Source organism: Squalius cephalus, assembly GCF_949319135.1.
Source record: "Squalius cephalus genome assembly, chromosome: 2".
Classification (NCBI taxonomy): Eukaryota; Metazoa; Chordata; class Actinopteri; order Cypriniformes; family Leuciscidae; genus Squalius; species Squalius cephalus.
The window spans coordinates 44,329,098-44,350,896 of NC_137123.1; the positions used below are offsets into that span (position 1 = coordinate 44,329,098).

The 21,799-nt window shown below is 37.9% G+C and overlaps 1 long non-coding RNA gene across 1 annotated transcript in view; it reads right to left on the reverse strand.

The window, feature by feature from the left end:
* Positions 1–20,651, reverse strand: part of LOC307154007 — a 40,856-nt gene extending 20,205 nt beyond the window's left edge. Inside the window, exon 1 of the long non-coding RNA XR_013820248.1 lies at positions 20,443–20,651. This is a non-coding gene — a long non-coding RNA (uncharacterized lncRNA). The remainder of the gene's footprint in view (positions 1–20,442) is intronic.
* Positions 20,652–21,799: the final 1,148 nt, after the last annotated feature.

Genomic DNA, 21,799 nt, shown 5'->3' on the forward strand with positions numbered 1-21,799 from the left:
AACAGTGTTAAACATGTCACTTCCTGTTGCCAGCAGGTGGCGCTATGACTGTAACTGAATATAAGCATGGTCATGTGTTCAGGACAGAACGCTTATCAAAAGTGTGAAGTTTGGGGCAGATTGGACATTCCATGCCTGAGTTACAGCAAATTCATATTTAATTGCAGTAATATCATTCTTTAGCACTTAGCTAAGTGTTTGCTATTATGTTTTAGCATGTCTCTAGTATGTTGGTAGGATGTTTAGCACCTACTGGCATTTTTTTATATGTTATTAGGAGTCAAGAACAGTGTTAAACGTCACTTCCTGTTGCCAGCAGGTGGCGCTATGACTATAACTAAATATGAGCATGGACATGTGTTCAAGAGATAACTCTTATCAAACGTGTGACGTTTGGGGTAGATTGTACATTGCCTTCTTGAGTAACAACAAAGTCCTGTTTCATTGAATTAGCATGCTTTAGCACTTAGCTAAGTATTGCTAGCATGTTTTAATATGTTTCTAGCATGTTTAGAACTCAATGGCATTTTTAACGTGTTGCTAGAACGGCATCAACGTGTTAAACATGTCACTTCCTGTTGCCAGTAGGTGGCGCTATTACTATAACTGAATTTGAGCATAGGCATGCGTTCAGGCCATGATTCTTATCAAACATGTGAAGTTTGGGGCAGATTGGACGTTCCATGCCTGAGTTACAGCAAATTCCTATTTAATTGCAGTAATAGCATGCTTTATCACTTAGCTAAGTGTTTGCTAGCATGTTTCTAGTATGTTGCTAACCTGTTTAGCACTTGCTGGCTCTTTTATATATGTTATTAGGAGACCACAACAGTGTTAAACATGTCACTTCCTGTTGACAGCAGGTGGCGCTATTACTATAACTGAATATTCTCATGTAGATGTGTTCAGGCCATGACTCTTATCAAACGTGTGAAGTTTGGGGCAGATTGGACATTCCATGCCTGTGTTACAGCAAATTCCTATTTAATTGCAGCAATAGCATGCTTTAGCACTTAGCTAAGTGTTTGCTAGCATGTTTTAGCATGTTTCTAGTATGTTGTTAGCATGTTTAGCACTTGCTGGCACTTTTTTTATATGTTTTTATATGTCCACAACAGTGTTTAACATGTCACTTCCTGTTGCCAGCAGGTGGCACTATGACTGTAACTGAATATGAGCATGGTCATGTGTTCAGGACAGAACGTTTATTAAAAGTGTGAAGTTTGGCGCATATTGGACATTGCCTTCTTGAGTAACAACAACATCCTGTTTCATTGAATTAGCATGCTTTAGCACTTAGCTAAGTATTGCTAGCATGTTTTAACATGTTTCTAGCATGTTTAGACCTCAATGGCATTTTTAACATGTTGCTAGAATGGCATCAACGTGTTAAACATGACACTTCCTGTTGCCAGTAGGTGGCGCTATTACTATAACTGAATATTATCATGTAGATGTGTTCAGGACAGAACGCTTATCAAAAGTGTGAAGTTTGGGGCAGATTGGACATTCCATGCCTGAGTTACAGCAAATTCCTATTTAATTGCAATAATAGCATGCTTTAGCACTTAGCTAAGAGTTTGCTAGCATGTTTTAGCATGCTTCTAGTATGTTGTTAGCATGTTTCGCACTTGCTGGCACTTTTTTATATGTTATTAGGAGTCCATAACAGTGTTAAACATGTCACTTCCTGTTGCCAGCAGGTGGCGCTATGACTATAACTGAATATGAGCATGGCCATGTGTTCAGGACAGAACTCTTATCAAACGTGTGAAGTTTGGGGGAGATTGGACATTCCATGCCTGAGTTACAGCAACTTCCTGTTTCATGGCGAAACATCGAAATTTGTAAGGCCGCCGAGGACCCGCCCTTCGACGAAAACTCAAGATCTTCGCAATTTAACGTCGCAAAGGCCTTAAGATTACACTCACCAAATTTGAAGATGATCAGATTAAAACTGTAGGAGGAGTTCGTTAAAGTACGAGGCCTGAAAATGGCAAAAACTGCACAAAAATCTGAGAGGAAGTTCAAAATGGCTGACTTCCTGTTGTGTTTAGGGCTATGCTCCAAGAGACTTTTTTGTAGGTATTAGGTCATTACACGTATGTACCGAATTTCGTGCACGTACGTGGAACGTTGCAGGAGGCGCACTCCGTTGAACTTTTATAGGTGGCGCTATCGAGCCATTTTGCCCCGTCCAATTCTGAAACCTATATCAGATGTAAATTTTCGCCAGTTCTGACGCGTGTGCAAAGTTTCGTGAGTTTTCGCGCATGTTTAGGCCCTCAAAAATGCAATTCAATGCGGAGAAGAATAATAATAATAATAATAAACAGAGCAATTCCAAGAGGGTCCTCACACCATCGGTGCTCGGGCCCTAATTAAAGCTGCAAGCAGCGATGAAAGGGCCCTCGCACCCGTGCCATCAACACTCGGTGGCTTTAGGAAGGCAGAGCATGGTTGGGAAATGTACATTTAAGGAGGTATATATAGTAAGAGTATGTCAAAGTCAGTTACAAAATGTTTTGTATAATGGTGATAATAGCATGCTTCATGACTCAGCTAAGTGTTGCTAGCATGTTCAGTCTGTTTCTAGCATGCTTAGTACACAATAATTATGTGGTTAGTACTGCATTACTGTGTTAACCATGTCAGTTTCTGTTGCCAGTAGGTGGCGTTATGACTATAACTGAATATGAGCATGGATGTGTGTTCAGGACAGAACTCTTATCAAACATGTGAAGTTTGGTGCAAATTGGACATTGCCTTCTTGAGTAACAACAAAGTCATGTTTCATTGAATTAGCATTCTTTAGAACTTAGCTAAGCATTGTTAGCATGTTTTAACATGTTGCTAGAACGGCATCAACGTGTTAAACATGTCACTTCCTGTTGCCAGTTGGTGGCGCTATTACTATAACTGAACATTCTCATGTAGATGTGTTCAGGCCATGACTCTTATCAAAAGTGTGAAGTTTGGGGCAGATTGGACATTCCATGCCTGAGTTACAGCAAATTCCTATTTAATTGCAATAATAGCATGCTTTAGCACTTGGCTAAGAGTTTGCTAGCATGTTTTAGCATGTTTCTAGTATGTTGTTAGCATGTTTAACACTTGCTGGCACTTTTTTATATGTTATTAGGAGTCCACAACAGTGTTAAACATGTCACTTCCTGTTGCCAGCAGGTGGCGCTATGACTGTAACTGAATATAAGCATGGTCATGTGTTCAGGACAGAACGCTTATCAAAAGTGTGAAGTTTGGGGCAGATTGGACATTCCATGCCTGAGTTACAGCAAATTCATATTTAATTGCAGTAATATCATTCTTTAGCACTTAGCTAAGTGTTTGCTATTATGTTTTAGCATGTCTCTAGTATGTTGGTAGGATGTTTAGCACCTACTGGCATTTTTTTATATGTTATTAGGAGTCAAGAACAGTGTTAAACGTCACTTCCTGTTGCCAGCAGGTGGCGCTATGACTATAACTAAATATGAGCATGGACATGTGTTCAAGAGATAACTCTTATCAAACGTGTGACGTTTGGGGTAGATTGTACATTGCCTTCTTGAGTAACAACAAAGTCCTGTTTCATTGAATTAGCATGCTTTAGCACTTAGCTAAGTATTGCTAGCATGTTTTAATATGTTTCTAGCATGTTTAGAACTCAATGGCATTTTTAACATGTTGCTAGAACGGCATCAACGTGTTAAACATGTCACTTCCTGTTGCCAGTAGGTGGCGCTATTACTATAACTGAATTTGAGCATAGGCATGCGTTCAGGCCATGATTCTTATCAAACATGTGAAGTTTGGGGCAGATTGGACGTTCCATGCCTGAGTTACAGCAAATTCCTATTTAATTGCAGTAATAGCATGCTTTATCACTTAGCTAAGTGTTTGCTAGCATGTTTCTAGTATGTTGCTAACCTGTTTAGCACTTGCTGGCTCTTTTATATATGTTATTAGGAGACCACAACAGTGTTAAACATGTCACTTCCTGTTGACAGCAGGTGGCGCTATTAATATAACTGAATATTCTCATGTAGATGTGTTCAGGCCATGACTCTTATCAAACGTGTGAAGTTTGGGGCAGATTGGACATTCCATGCCTGTGTTACAGCAAATTCCTATTTAATTGCAGCAATAGCATGCTTTAGCACTTAGCTAAGTGTTTGCTAGCATGTTTTAGCATGTTTCTAGTATGTTGTTAGCATGTTTAGCACTTGCTGGCACTTTTTTTATATGTTTTTATATGTCCACAACAGTGTTTAACATGTCACTTCCTGTTGCCAGCAGGTGGCACTATGACTGTAACTGAATATGAGCATGGTCATGTGTTCAGGACAGAACGTTTATTAAAAGTGTGAAGTTTGGCGCATATTGGACATTGCCTTCTTGAGTAACAACAACATCCTGTTTCATTGAATTAGCATGCTTTAGCACTTAGCTAAGTATTGCTAGCATGTTTTAACATGTTTCTAGCATGTTTAGACCTCAATGGCATTTTTAACATGTTGCTAGAATGGCATCAACGTGTTAAACATGACACTTCCTGTTGCCAGTAGGTGGCGCTATTACTATAACTGAATATTATCATGTAGATGTGTTCAGGACAGAACGCTTATCAAAAGTGTGAAGTTTGGGGCAGATTGGACATTCCATGCCTGAGTTACAGCAAATTCCTATTTAATTGCAATAATAGCATGCTTTAGCACTTAGCTAAGAGTTTGCTAGCATGTTTTAGCATGCTTCTAGTATGTTGTTAGCATGTTTCGCACTTGCTGGCACTTTTTTATATGTTATTAGGAGTCCATAACAGTGTTAAACATGTCACTTCCTGTTGCCAGCAGGTGGCGCTATGACTATAACTGAATATGAGCATGGCCATGTGTTCAGGACAGAACTCTTATCAAACGTGTGAAGTTTGGGGGAGATTGGACATTCCATGCCTGAGTTACAGCAACTTCCTGTTTCATGGCGAAACATCGAAATTTGTAAGGCCGCCGAGGACCCGCCCTTCGACGAAAACTCAAGATCTTCGCAATTTAACGTCGCAAAGGCCTTAAGATTACACTCACCAAATTTGAAGATGATCAGATTAAAACTGTAGGAGGAGTTCGTTAAAGTACGAGGCCTGAAAATGGCAAAAACTGCACAAAAATCTGAGAGGAAGTTCAAAATGGCTGACTTCCTGTTGTGTTTAGGGCTATGCTCCAAGAGACTTTTTTGTAGGTATTAGGTCATTACACGTATGTACCGAATTTCGTGCACGTACGTGGAACGTTGCAGGAGGCGCACTCCGTTGAACTTTTATAGGTGGCGCTATCGAGCCATTTTGCCCCGTCCAATTCTGAAACCTATATCAGATGTAAATTTTCGCCAGTTCTGACGCGTGTGCAAAGTTTCGTGAGTTTTCGCGCATGTTTAGGCCCTCAAAAATGCAATTCAATGCGGAGAAGAATAATAATAATAATTAAAGCTGCAAGCAGCGATGAAAGGGCCCTCGCACCCGTGCCATCAACACTCGGTGGCTTTAGGAAGACAGAGCATGGTTGGGAAATGTACATTTAAGGAGGTATATATAGTAAGAGTATGTCAAAGTCAGTTACAAAATGTTTTGTATAATGGTGATAATAGCATGCTTCATGACTCAGCTAAGTGTTGCTAGCATGTTTAGTCTGTTTCTAGCATGCTTAGTACACAATAATTATGTGGTTAGTACTGCATTACTGTGTTAACCATGTCAGTTTCTGTTGCCAGTAGGTGGCGTTATGACTATAACTGAATATGAGCATGGATGTGTGTTCAGGACAGAACTCTTATCAAACTTGTGAAGTTTGGTGCAAATTGGACATTGCCTTCTTGAGTAACAACAAAGTCATGTTTCATTGAATTAGCATTCTTTAGCACTTAGCTAAGCATTACTAGCATGTTTTAATATGTTTCTAGCATGTTTAGAACTCAATGGCATTTTTAACATGTTGCTAGAACGGCATCAACGTGTTAAACATGTCACTTCCTGTTGCCAGTAGGTGGCGCTATTACTATAACTGAACATTCTCATGTAGATGTGTTCAGGCCATGACTCTTATCAAAAGTGTGAAGTTTGGGGCAGATTGGACATTCCATGCCTGAGTTACAGCAAATTCCTATTTAATTGCAATAATAGCATGCTTTAGCACTTAGCTAAGAGTTTGCTAGCATGTTTTAGCATGTTTCTAGTATGTTGTTAGCATGTTTAACACTTGCTGGCACTTTTTTATATGTTATTAGGAGTCCATAACAGTGTTAAACATGTCACTTCCTGTTGCCAGCAGGTGGCGCTATTACTGTAACTGAATATAAGCATGGTCATGTGTTCAGGACAGAACGCTTATCAAAAGTGTGAAGTTTGGGGCAGATTGGACATTCCATGCCTGAGTTACAGCAAATTCATATTTAATTGCAGTAATATCATTCTTTAGCACTTAGCTAAGTGTTTGCTAGTATGTTTTATTATGTCTCTAGTATGTTGGTAGGATGTTTAGCATCTACTGGCATTTTTTTATATGTTATTAGGAGTCAAGAACAGTGTTAAACGTCACTTCCTGTTGCCAGCAGGTGGCGCTATGACTATAACTAAATATGAGCATGGACATGTGTTCAAGAGATAACTCTTATCAAACATGTGAAGTTTGGGGTAGATTGTACATTGCCTTCTTGAGTAACAACAAAGTCCTGTTTCATTGAATTAGCATGCTTTAGCACTTAGCTAAGTATTGCTAGCATGTTTTAATATGTTTCTAGCATGTTTAGAACTCAATGGCATTTTTAACATGTTGCTAGAACGGCATCAACGTGTTAAACATGTCACTTCCTGTTGCCAGTAGGTGGCGCTATTACTATAACTGAATTTGAGCATAGACATGTGTTCAGGCCATGATTCTTATCAAACGTGTGAAGTTTAGGGCAGATTGGACATTCCATGCCTGAGTTACAGCAAATTCCTATTTAATTGCAGTAATAGCATGCTTTAGCACTTAACTAAGTGTTTGCTAGCATGTTTCTAGTATGTTGCTAACCTGTTTAGCACTTGCTGGCTCTTTTTTATATGTTATTAGGAGACCACAACAGTGTTAAACATGTCACTTCCTGTTGACAGCAGGTGGCGCTATTACTATAACTGAATATTCTCATGTAGATGTGTTCAGGCCATGACTCTTATCAAACGTGTGAAATTTGGGGCAGATTGGACATTCCATGCCTGTGTTACAGCAAATTCCTATTTAATTGCAGCATTTGCATGCTTTAGCACTTAGCTAAGTGTTTGCTAGCATGTTTTAGCATGTTTCTAGTATGTTGTTAGCATGTTTAGCACTTGCTGGCACTTTTTTATATGTTTTTATATGTCCACAACAGTGTTTAACATGTCACTTCCTGTTGCCAGCAGGTGGCACTATGACTGTAACTGAATATGAGCATGGTCATGTGTTCAGGATAGAACGTTTATTAAAAGTGTGAAGTTTGGCGCAGATTGGACATTGCCTTCTTGAGTAACAACAACATCCTGTTTCATTGAATTAGCATGCTTTAGCACTTAGCTAAGTATTGCTAGCATGTTTTAACATGTTTCTAGCATGTTTAGAAGTCAATGGCATTTTTAACATGTTGCTAGAATGGCATCAACGTGTTAAACATGACACTTCCTGTTACCAGTAGGTGGCGCTATTACTATAACTGAATATTCTCATGTAGATGTGTTCAGTACAGAACGCTTATCAAAAGTGTGAAGTTTGGGGCAGATTGGACATTCCATGCCTGAGTTACAGCAAATTCCTATTTAATTGCAATAATAGCATGCTTTAGCACTTAGCTAAGAGTTTGCTAGCATGTTTTAGCATGCTTCTAGTATGTTGTTAGCATGTTTAGCACTTGCTGGCACTTTTTTATATGTTATTAGGAGTCCATAACAGTGTTAAACATGTCACTTCCTGTTGCCAGCAGGTGGCGCTATGACTATAACTGAATATGAGCATGGTCATGTGTTCAGGACAGAACTCTTATCAAACGTGTGAAGTTTGGGGCAGATTGGACATTCCATGCCTGAGTTACAACAACTTCCTGTTTCATGGCGAAACATCGAAATTTATCAGGCCGCCGAGGACCCGCCCTTTGACGAAAACTCAAGATCTTCGCAATTTAACGTCGCAAAGGCCTTAAGATTACACTCACCAAATTTGAAGATGATCAGATTAAAACTGTAGGAGGAGTTCGTTAAAGTACGAGGCCTGAAAATGGCAAAAACTGCACAAAAATCTGAGAGGAATTTCAAAATGGCTGACTTCCTGTTGTGTTTAGGGCTATGCTCCAAGAGACTTTTTTGTAGGTATTAGGTCATTACATGTATGTACCGAATTTCGTGCACGTACGTGGAACGTTGCGGGAGGCGCACTCCGTTGAAATTTTATAGGTGGCGCTATCGAGCCATTTTGCCCCGTCCAATTCTGAAACCTATATCAGATGTAAATTTTCGCCAGTTCTGACGCGTGTGCAAAGTTTTGTGAGTTTTCGAGCATGTTTAGGCCCTCAAAAATGCAATTAAATGCGGAGAAGAATAATAATAATAATAATAATAATAAACAGAGCAATTCCAAGAGGGTCCTCACACCATCGGTGCTCGGGCCCTAATAATAAACAGAGCAATTCCAAGAGGGTCCTCACACCATCGGTGCTCGGGCCCTAAATATAGCTGCGAGCAGCGATTACGGGCCCAAGCCGGTGGCACCGCAACCCCGGTGCCTTTAGTTACCTAAAGGCACCGGGGTGGCGGTACCGCCGGCTTTGGCCCTCCATCGCTGCTCGCAGCTATATTTATATATATATATATATATATATATATATATATATATATATATATATATATACATACATACATACACACACATACATATATATATATATATATATATATATATATATATATATATTATTGTTCAAAAGTTTGGGGTCAGTAAGATTTTTAATGTTTTTAGGAGAAGTCTCTTCTGCTCACCAAGGCTGCATTTATTGATTAAAAATACAAACAAAAACAGTAATATTGTGAAATATTATTCCAATTTAAAACAGCTGTTTTCAATTTTTAAATATTTTACATAGTAATTCATTTCTGTGATCAAAGTTGAGTTTTCAGCATCATTACTGCAGTCTTCAGTGTCACATGATCCTTCAGAAATCATACTAATATGATGATTGATGCTCAATAAATATTCATTATTATTTTCAATGTTGAAAACAGTTGTGTACAGATTTTTTTTTTTCAAAATGCTTTGATGAATGTAAAGTTCAAAAGAACAGCATATATTTCAAATATATATATTTTTAACATTATAAATGTCTTTACTGTAACTGTTGATCAGTTTAACTCATCCTTCATAAATAAAAGTACTGATTTATTTTATTTATTTCCCCAAAAAATAAAATTTTAATTATTACTAACCCAAAACTTTTGAGCGGTAGTGTTTAACGTTACAAAAGCTTTAGATTTCAGATAAATGCTGTTCTTTTGAACTTTCTATTCATCAAAGACTGTACACAACTGTTTTCGACATTTAAAATAATAATGAATGTTTCTTGAGTATCAATCATCATATTAGAATAATTTCTGAAGGATCATGTGACAGTGACGACTGGAGTAATGATGCTGAAAACTCAGCTTTGATCACAGGAATAAATAACAGTTTAAAATATATTAAAATAGAAAGCAGCTGTTTTAAATTGGAATAATATTTTACAATATTACTGTTTTTGTTTGTATTTTTAATCAAATAAATGCAGCCTTGGTGAGCAGAAGAAACTTCTCTGTTATGTGCGCGCCACAGACTGCACGCACGTCCGCTTAGAGTTCCGCCTTTTGCCTTCCGTCAATATTACGTTATTAGAAAATATTTTTTTAGAGAATCGATTTTTTGACATTTGTGAATCGATTCAGAATCGTCCACGTCCGCATCGCGATGCATCTAAGAATACATTTTTTCTCCCACCCCTAGATTTCATACAACAGGTTAATAAACAGTTACAATTAAGTCACTTACATTTTAGATGCAATGTTGACTGTTTTTGTTCTGTTTCAGCAGCGAAAATAGTTAAACAAAGATCACGGCAGAACCATCACGCATCACGTGTTTTCTCATAACTGAACGATTCAGCATTTTTAACGAATCGGTTGACTCAAAGATTGAATGATCAATCCATAAACATCTGTCTTAATCATGATCGACTCATTCGAACGAATCGTTTGAACGAATGAATCAATGACTCGCTTATTAAGATGGATGCCTGGCGACACCTAATGGCGGTTTAGTGTTGTTTAAAAGCATCATTCTTTCCCACATGTGTGTGATTTGTGTGTGCAACATTATCATTATTTTTCTTACACTATTATATTAGCGATTTAAAAGCACCCACTCGTGTCACACGTCGATTAACCGGTGGGAAAATATCCTCAGACACATACCTAATACATGTATATTTAAATACAATATTGGCCTACCTGGTAAAAAGTTTTATATACTATTTTGATGTCCTTTTGGACACAAGAGGGCAGTATAGCCCTATGTTTGCTTTTTTGTTGAACCAAATAGCACTAAATAGCCTGTTTTAACTTTTTCATTCTTCTTGAATTGCAAAAACAGAATAAAATGGGTTTAGTTGTGATATTTGTATACTTTTATATAGAAATAAATGGTATATAATTACATTTTTAGAAGATTTTTAGTGTTTCCTTTTTGGACATTATTTAATCCCTCGCCATAGCAAAACCGTTTGAGATATTTATTATCCATTCACAATTTAGCATATTTAATGTAGTTTCATCATGTTGAAAAAGTTTGGTACGAATAAAATAAATAGTTTAAGAGGAGTGGCTAAAAATTCAGAGGCTGATTTTGCAAAAAAATCCACATTCAGACCAAAATATCTGACTTCCTGATGGCCAGAGCTATTGAATGTAAATTAGAAAGTTGTCCGGCTTGATGAGAACAATATACAAACTATTTTTTCTTTACTGTAGTTAAAACTAACCCCCCCACTTTTGTCAAAAGCATGTTGAAAGTGACACACTTCCTGCTGCCAGTTGGTGGCGCTATAACTTTGACTCACAATAGCTACATCCATCTGATCGGACTCTTACCACGAACACACTGCTGAAGTTTCATCAAGATCAGTTAATGTATGCAGAAGTTATTCCACTTCCGTGTTTCTCTTTTCTCACCATAAATTCGATTCCTCGCCACGGCCAAACCGTTCGAGATATCAAAAATCCGTCCGCAATTTAGCATCCTCAATGTCTTGACTACATCCACACCGAGTTTGAAGGGGGCACGGTGAATTTTCTAGGAGGAGTATTTCACATTCCACAGCAAGCGTTTTCCAAACAACCCATAATAGCTGACTTCCTGTTGGGCTGGCGTAAAACTTGACCGGGGTAAAGTTGTTCGGCCCGATGAGATCTATATGTGTACCGAGTTTCATATTAATTCATGCGAGCGTGTTTGATATATGGATCAAGTTTTAGAACCCCGTTCAAGGGGGCGCTGTTGAGCCCCCCAGCCACGCCCGGGTCCCAGCTTCAGCCCGGCCCTGATGGCCGTGGGTTCTGACCTGTGTGCAAAGTTTCAAGAGTTTTTGAGCACGTTAAGGACCCCAAAAGCCCCTGAAACCTTGATTAACAATATAAAAGCAATAGTCAAATCCCCCCCTCCCCTCACACACACACAGACACAGAGAGGGAGAGAAAATTCTTCAGAAAATCCACATTCAAACCAAAATATCTCTCTTCCTGTTGGTCAGAGATGGTTCATGTAAATTAGAAAGTTGTCCGTCTTGATGAGAACAATACACATACCAAGTTTTGTTGCTGTTGATAAAACTAACACCCCCACTTATGACTAAAGGTGGCGCTACTGAGCCCCTCACCACGCCCGTTTCTGAAACTTTGCACATGTCTACTGGATAATAAATGTGATGTGTCTGTCGAGTTTCATGCAATTTCAAGTATGTTAAGAGTCTCAAAAGCATAAAAAAAGAATATTAAAGTTTGATGCGTTGCCACGGCAACAGTATCTAAGATATCAATAATCCTTTCACAGGTTTACATCTGCCGTGTGTCTACATTGTACACATAAAGTTTGAAGCAAATCTGGTAAAAATAAGAGGGTGATTTCAAAGCATTTTAATAGTGATGTACTTCCTGCTGCCTGTTGGTGGCGCTATAACTTTGACTCACAATAGTCACATCTGTGCGATCGGCCTCTTACAACGAACACACTGCTGAAGTTTCATCAAGATCAGTTAATGTATGCAGAAGTTATAACACACTTCCTGTTTCATTTTTTCGCCATAAATTCGTTTCCTCGCCACGGCCAAACCGTTCGAGATATCAAAAATCCGTCCGCAATTTAGCATCCTCAATGTCTTGACTTCATGCACACCGAGTTTGGAGGCGAATCGATGAATTCCCTAGGAGGAGTACATTAAATTCCACAGCATGCGTTTCCAAACAACCCTAAATAGCCGACTTCCTGTTGGGCTGGCGTAAAACTTAGAGCACGAAAGTTGTTCGGCCCGATGAGTTCTATATGTGTACCGAGTTTCATATTATTACATGCAAGCGTGTCTGATTTATGGACAAGTGTTCGGATCCCGTTCCAGGGGGCGCTGTCGAGCCCCCCTGCCACGCCCGGGTACCAGCTTCAGTCCGGCCCTGATGGCCGCGGGTTCTGACCTGTGTGCAAAATTTCAAGAGTTTTCGAGCATGTTAAGGGCCCCAAAAGTGGCCGAAAGGTTGACAAAATAATAATAATAATAATAATAATAATAATAAATATATATATATATATATATATATATATATATATATATAAATATAGCTGCGAGCAGCGATTACGGGCCCAAGCCGGTGGCACCGCAACCCCGGTGCCTTTAGTTACCTAAAGGCACCGGGGTGGCGGTACCGCCGGCTTGGGCCCTCCATCGCTGCTCGCAGCTATATTTATATATATATATATATATATATATATATATATATATATACACACACATACATATATATATATATATATATATATAAATTATTGTTCAAAAGTTTGGGGTCAGTAAGATTTTTAATGTTTTTAGGAGAAGTCTCTTCTGCTCACCAAGGCTGCATTTATTGATTAAAAATACAAACAAAAACAGTAATATTGTGAAATATTATTCCAATTTAAAACAGCTGTTTTCAATTTTTAAATATTTTACATAGTAATTCATTTCTGTGATCAAAGTTGAGTTTTCAGCATCATTACTCCAGTCTTCAGTGTCACATGATCCTTCAGAAATCATACTAATATGATGATTGATGCTCAATAAATATTCATTATTATTTTCAATGTTAAAAAAAGTTGTGTACAGATTTTTTTTTTCAAAATGCTTTGATGAATGTTAGTTCAAAAGAACAGCATATATTTCAAATATATATATTTTTAACATTATAAATGTCTTTACTGTAACTGTTGATCAGTTTAACTCATCCTTCATAAATAAAAGTACTGATTTATTTTATTTATTTACCCCAAAAATAAAATTTTAATTATTACTAACCCAAAACTTTTGAGCGGTAGTGTTTAACGTTACAAAAGCTTTAGATTTCAGATAAATGCTGTTCTTTTGAACTTTCTATTCATCAAAGACTGTACACAACTGTTTTCGACATTTAAAATAATAATGAATGTTTCTTGAGTATCAATCATCATATTAGAATAATTTCTGAAGGATCATGTGACAGTGACGACTGGAGTAATGATGCTGAAAACTCAGCTTTGATCACAGGAATAAATAACAGTTTAAAATATATTAAAATAGAAAGCAGCTGTTTTAAATTGGAATAATATTTTACAATATTACTGTTTTTGTTTGTATTTTTAATCAAATATATGCAGCCTTGGTGAGCAGAAGAAACTTCTCTGTTATGTGCGCGCCACAGACTGCACGCACGTCCGCTTAGAGTTCCGCCTTTTGCCTTCCGTCAATATTACGTTATTAGAAAAATATTTTTTTAGAGAATCGATTTTTTGACATTTGTGAATCGATTCAGAATCGTCCACGTCCGCATCGCGATGCATCTAAGAATAATTTTTTTCTCCCACCCCTAGATTTCATACAAATAAACAGTTACAATTAAGTCACTTACATTTTAGATGCAATGTTGACTGTTTTTGTTCTGTTTCAGCAGCGAAAATAGTTAAACAAAGATCACGGCAGAACCATCACTTATCACGTGTTTTCTCATAACTGAACGATTCAGCATTTTTAACGAATCGGTTGACTCAAAGATTGAATGATCAATCCATAAACATCTGTCTTAATCATGATCGACTCATTCGAACGAATCGTTTGAACGAATGAATCAATGACTCGCTTATTAAGATGGATGCCTGGCGACACCTAATGGCGGTTTAGTGTTGTTTATTCTTTCCCACATGTGTGTGATTTGTGTGTGCAACATTATCATTATTTTTCTTTCACTATTATATTAGCGATTTAAAAGCACCCACTCGTGTCACACGTCGATTAACCGGTGGGAAAATATCCTCAGACACATACCTAATAAATGTATATTTAAATACAATATTGGCCTACCTGGTTAAAAGTTTTATATACTATTTTGATGTCCTTTTGGACACAAGAGGGCAGTATAGCCCTATATGTTTGCTTTTTTGTTGAACCAAATAGCACTAAATAGCCTGTTTTAACTTTTTCATTCTTCTTGAATTGCAAAAACAGAATAAAATGGGTTTAGTTGTGATATTTGTATTCTTTTATATAGAAATAAATGGTATATAATTACATTTTTAGAAGATTTTTAGTGTTTCCTTTTTGGACATTATTTAATCCCTCGCCATAGCAAAACCGTTTAAGATATTTATTATCCATTCACAATTTAGCATATTTAATGTAGTTTCATCATGTTGAAAAAGTTTGGTACGAATAAAATAAATAGTTTAAGAGGAGTGGCTAAAAATTCAGAGGCTGATTTAGCAAAAAAAAATCACATTCAGACCAAAATATCTGACTTCCTGATGGCCAGAGCTATTGAATGTAAATTAGAAAGTTGTCCAGCTTGATGAGAACAATATACAAACTATTTTTTCTTTACTGTAGTTAAAACTAACCCCCCCACTTTTGTCAAAAGCATGTTGAAAGTGACACACTTCCTGCTGCCAGTTGGTGGCGCTATAACTTTGACTCACAATAGTTACATCCATCTGATCGGCCTCTTATCACAAACACACTGCTGAAGTTTCATCAAGATCAGTTAATGTATGCAGAAGTTAAAACACTTCGTGTCTCTCTTTTCTCGCCATAAATTCATTTCCTCGCCACGGCCAAACCGTTCAAGATATCAAAGATCCGTCCGCAATTTAGCATCCTCAATGCCTTGACTTCACGCTGACCGAGTTTGGAGGCGAATCGATGTATTTCCTAGGAGGAGTACATTAAATTCCACAGCAAGCGTTTCCAAACAACCCATAATAGCCGACTTCCTGTTGGGCTGGCGTAAAACTTAGAGCACGAAAGTTGTTCGGCCCGATGAGATCTATATGTGTACCGAGTTTCAAATTAATTCATGCAAGTTTGTTTGATATATGGACCAAGTTTTAGAACCCCGTTCAAGGGGGCGCTGTCGAGCCCCCCTGCCACGCCCGGCTACCAGATTCAGCCCCGCCCTGATGGCCGCGGGTTCTGACCTGTGTGCAAAGTTTCAAGAGTTTTCGAGCACGTTTAGGGACCCAAAAGCCCCAGAAACCTTGAAAAACAAATGAAAAAGTAAATCTCACTCAACTGACAAATCACCCCCACCCCTCACACACTCAGAGACAGAGAGAGAGAGAGAAAATTCTCCAAAAAATCACATTCAAACCAAAATATCTGACTTTCTGTTGCTTTGAGCTATTAAGTGTAAATTAGAAAGTTGTCCGGCTCGATGAGAACAATATACATACCGATTTTTGTGATTCTAGGAAAAACTAAGGCCCCATTTTTGACTAAAGGTGGCGCTACTGAGCCATTCCACCACGCCCGTTTTTGAAACTTTGCACATGTCTACTGGCTAATAAGTGTGATGTGTCTGTTGAGTTTCATGCAATTTCAAGTATGTTAAGAGTCTCAAAAGCATCAAAAAAGAATAATAAAGTTTGATGCGTTGCCATGGCAACAGTATCTAAGATATCAATAATCCTTTCACAGGTCTTTATCTGCCGTGTGTCTACATTATACACATAAAGTTTGAAGCAAATCGGGTAAAAATAAGAGAGTGATTTCAAAGCATTTTGAAAGTGACACACTTCCTGCTGCCAGTTGGTGGCGCTATAACTTTGACTCACAATAGTCACATCCTTGTGTTCGGCCTCTTACAACGAACACACTGCTGAAGTTTCATCAAGATCAGTTAATGTATGCAGAAGTTATAACACACTTCCTGTGTCCCATTATTCGCCATAAATTCGTTTCCTCGCCACGGCCAAACCGTTCGAGATATCAAAAATCCGTTCGCAATTTAGCATCCTCAATGTCTTGACTTCATTCACACCTAGTTTGGTGGCGATCGGATGAATTCCCTAGGAGGAGTATTTCACATTCCATTGTATGCATTTTCCAAACAACGTATAATAACCGACTTCCTGTTGGGCTGGTGTAAAACTTAGAGCACGAAAGTTGTTCGGCCCGATGAGATCTATATGTGTACTGAGTTTCATATTATTACATGCAAGCGTGTTTGATTTATGGACCAATTTTTCCGACATAATTCCAGGGGGCGCTGTCGAGCCCCCGTGCCACGCCCGGGTACCAGCTTCAGTCCGGCCCTGATGGCCGCAGGTTCTGACGTGTGTGCAAAATTTCAAGAGTTTTTGAGCATGTTAAGGGCCCCAAAAGTGCCCGAGAAGTAGAAAAAAATAATAATAATAATAATAATAAACAATAATCCTACCGAAAACAATAGGGCCTTCGCCCTTTCAGGGCTTGGGCCCTAATAATAATAATAATAATAATAATAATCCTACCGAAAACAATAGGGCCTTCGCCCTTTCAGGGCTTGGGCCCTAATAAACAGAGCAATTCCAAGAGGGTCCTCACACCATCGGTGCTCGGGCCCTAAATATTCCACGTAAAGGCCCTTTCACACTGGACGCGATTTTGACGCACGAATAATTCGCGCGATGGGTTTATTTTTTGATCAGCTGTTTGTGTAATGAGCGCTTCCACACCGAACGCGAATGTGCTGAGGCGAAAAAACGACTTTTATTTTTTTCGCTTCGATGTCGATTTTTTTTTACTTTTGCGGCGACAGAATAGGCTTCAGCCAATCACATACTACAAGAACAATGATTTGAAAGACAATGTGTGGCGTAGCATTGCCAACCAACCGGTTATCACGACTGTGAGTGTGTTGTGTGATAGTTTTAGTCGTTGTATAGTCCTGTGCTGTGTAGACTAGCAGACCAAACTACATTTGGGATAGAAAGCTAACACTATATCGTCAAAGATAGAGACAGAGACCGTGTTTACTTTGAACACGTAACAAAATGCAGTGAGACTATTTAGGGCTGCTTTTAGTAGGCTATACTATACATTCTTTGTGTGATATCTACAGTTTCTAGTCGAATGATTTTTAACTTACTTACTTCGTGTGTTACATGTAATGTGTAGTTACATTACAAAACGCACTGTTGAAGACGCAAAAAACAAAACAAAACTGTGCACATAAGCATACTCCCCTTCAGACTCTCTGTTCTGTAAGATTGGGTGCACCCAAAACCTTCTTTTCTGTCTTTTAAATAAAATGAAAAGCTCGTCTTCACTGGATGCTATGACTATGACTGGATGATGATGATGATGATGATGAAGTGTCCATGTTTTCTCAGCTGTCGGCGCGATTCGCGCGAAAGTTTTGGAATGTTGAAGCTCTCTGAACGTCACAGACGTCGCAAATTCGCGTCGCGGCTGATGTGAATGGTTTTGATGCGAACTATTCGCACACGAACTATTCGCTTTTTCGTTTCGCTTTTTCGTTACGCATCCGGTGTGAAAGGGCCTTAAGTCTAATTTAGGTACAGAAATTGAGTAATCAACTGTAAAATAACATGGCATAGTCTTTACATAGCCTGACTTCACAGAGGCCTATACTGCAATATCACTACCACAGATAGGTATGAATGATAAAACAATATGTTCATGGCTTTAATGCATCACATAACATGCGTGTTTATCACAGTGTGTCACGATGTGTGTGTCTTGCACCTGTTTTATGAGGACACCGTTTTATGAGGACATCATAAGTACATGTTCCTGATGTTTAACTTGACTAGAGAATCTCAGTGTGTTGTGTTAGTTTGACAGAATCCTGGTCTATGAGGACACTAGTTTTACCGGGACACACATAATGGAATATTAGGATCGATACTGATAACCCATAATTCACAGCTCATTGTGGCTAATACCAATATCGAAAACTATTTGTGCTTGTTAGATTAAATATAATATATTATATTAAATTAAATATAATCATTGAAGAAGTTGGTAAAAATAGCAACCTCTGTTGAAATTGGCTTTCAATAAGTAATACTAAAATTAGTATTTATTTGTCTTTTATATTTTTTATTTGCTCTTCTTTCCTTTTTTCAGATGATAACTGAGAATAATCAGATGAAACCTGAACAAGATAGAGCAACTCTAAAGGTATCTAAGAATTTTATAATATAAATGTCTTACTGTGTTTCCCAACGTTTTGATTGTTAACAGCCTAGTGTTTTATTCTAATTGAATGTATTGATAATTGAATATTTTGAAATGAAAGATGGAGCATAGGCCTACATTTAATAAAATTCAGGAAAAAATATCCTTTATAAAGGTAAAAAGGTTTTCCAACAGTGATGCAATGAAACATTGATAATTTAAGTTCTAAGGGAGTAAAGCCTCTGTTTAGGTTATTTAGGAAATGTAATTTTGCCAAAAGAAGAATTTCTTTTAATTTAAATAAATGTTAATTTTAAAGCAGCCTACTTCAGTGCGATATGTTAATGTAATAGTAATGTTTTCTTATAATATCTTTGTACTTTTACATTTCATCATATCATTGGGTAACTGTTGAGCAGCTTTTTTTGCTCGAGACCCAGCTTTCTTTCCCATTCAATAGTGCTGTGGCTCTGCAGTTTGATACTATTATGGGCGTCTGTTTTTAAGAGCAAAAACGCTAACTTGACTAAATTTCGGTGCATCCCTAACCTGAACTATGTTTTATAATTTAAAACCTACACCTGGAGAAGGTTAAATAACAGATGACTGTAATGCTATGAACATTACATGACTAGTGGACAAAGTTCACAGCTGGCAAGATCTTGAATCTGCTCAAAGTACGCCCAAAGATGTTGGATGAATATATTTAAAAATATAGTGTATGGATAATCTTATGCACTGGTAATGTGGTTTAAGAGGTACATTGTCCTAATGAATTCTCCTTCTTTTTGCAGGTCTAATCATTCAGCCCCAGTGAAGCCATACAATGTAAAAGAATAAATGTGAATCAAATAATAAAAATGTAATATTAATGTTTTGTGTCAGATGTTTATTTCCATATGGGTTGAGTAAAAAAAAACGGTCTTAATACTGTATATCATTTTTATTTCAGGTGCATGTTCTTCATTCTTTGCTAAACAAAACCTGAGCTGTAAGCTATTGAAAAGTTGGTGTGCAGCTTATATCAGTTGTGTATAATTGTAATAATAATTCAAATTAATTAATTAAAAACTATAATTAATGTCCTAATTATTAACAGCTAAATCATTAAACCTACAAATCTTAACCAATACAAAAAACTGTAATGGAAACCATTAAATATGTGCAATTCAAGATCAATACAAATTTGTAATGAAACCATCAGAACCAATACAAAACTGTAATGGAAGCCATTCAAATACATGACCAATACAAATTTGTAATGAAACCATCAGAACCAATACAAAACTGTAATGGAAACCATTAAAATACATGACCAATACAAATTTGTAATGAAACCATCAGAACCAATACAAAACTGTAATGGAAACCATTAAAATACATGACCAATACAAATTTGTAATGGAAACCCTTAAAACCAATAAATCCTAATGGAATATGGCCCAAAACACACTACGTAATGGACTCCACTTGGTAATGGTTTTAATGGTTAACGGCTAATGGTTTGTAATGGTTTTGTAGTGGAAACCATTAGCAATTCTGTAATGGTTTCTATTGTTTTTTTCAGCAGGGCAATACAAACTCCAAAACTTAAGTTAAAAATTAGTTAGTTAGTTAAAAGCTAACGAGTACACAATATAATCAATAAGAAATGTATTAATTAATAAAACAGTTTGACCATGTGTGACTTACCTTGGTGAAGTGTAGGATACCGAGTATGGCAGCCTCCTCTTCTAAACTCCAGAAAAAATGTTTCGCGCGCTCGTTTCCACGGATACGGCCCGAATCTGTTTTGCGACTGTTGTTCTCGCCCACTGAAACCGGGCCCGGGCTGGATCCGTTTTAGAGCAGTGAAACGGAGGTGACTGTGACGCGGATTTGCCAGTTTGAAGACGGATCCGGATCGCAGTCACCTGCTGTCTGGGTTGTTATATTATAATACTATCATATTCTGTGTTGGCGATTAGCTAACTGAGCTGTTAATAGAAAAGCTTGACAATATCACAGCTAAATACCTTTACGTATTGTGTATTCCACCATGTTAATCATTGACACGCCCCCAACTCGTAAAGATCGGAGCTTAGAGAAAATCCCGAGCTCCCCACTGGTATTTACGACATTGTGGTGGCGTTCAAGTGCGTTCAACTCGTAAATACGATCTATACGAGATGACTTGAACGCACCAGCACATTAGATGTGTAAAAACAAGTGGAAAGCGCGAGCGCGCCGCTGTCTCCTTTCCACAACCGCTTGTTCTCCTGTGGCGTCTGTCGTTGCTATGCAATCGTGAACTGCGCTCTCCATGATGACAAGAGCTGTGTCTGAAATCGCTCCCTATCCACTATATAGTGCACTATTTAGGGTGTTGGCCATTTTGTAGTGGTGTCCGAATTCTGAGTGAACGACATCATTCCCTACATTCTTCACTACTTTTACCCACAATCCTCTCTGAATTCGAGTGTACATACGATGTACACTTGCTGAGACTATTTCCCACAATCCAACACGATAAGGCGATAGAGCGCGAATGAAAAATAAACAAATGTCACCATGGCAACGGTGCACGCGAGTTAGAAAACAATCATTTATAAGACCAGACGCCTGGTTATTTATTTATATATACCATTATATCTATATTTGAATAGGCCTTTTCAGAATGTTTGTAAACAATAGGCGCCGAGTAACGCGAGCGGCTTCCACTGACTAACTGAAGAGATCCAGCTGGCGACTGCAACAGTTACATAGTTAAAAACATTGTTGTTGATCAAAGTTGAAACGATGATGAAAACGTGTTGTGTTTGGGGTTGCGCTGCCAGATATACAGCAAAAGGTGTAGGGTTTTATCGATTGACCGTGAGACTCACGCAATTGTATGAGGCGCCACGTAGGATTTAAATCAAACTTAGCTTATCAATACATACATAACACACGTGCATATACACCTATAAATTACCCGCATATACATGTAGGCTATACTATTGGATGTTCAAAATACATATGAAATACACGTGCACACTAATATGAAATTCATACCAATGTTAGTAATGAA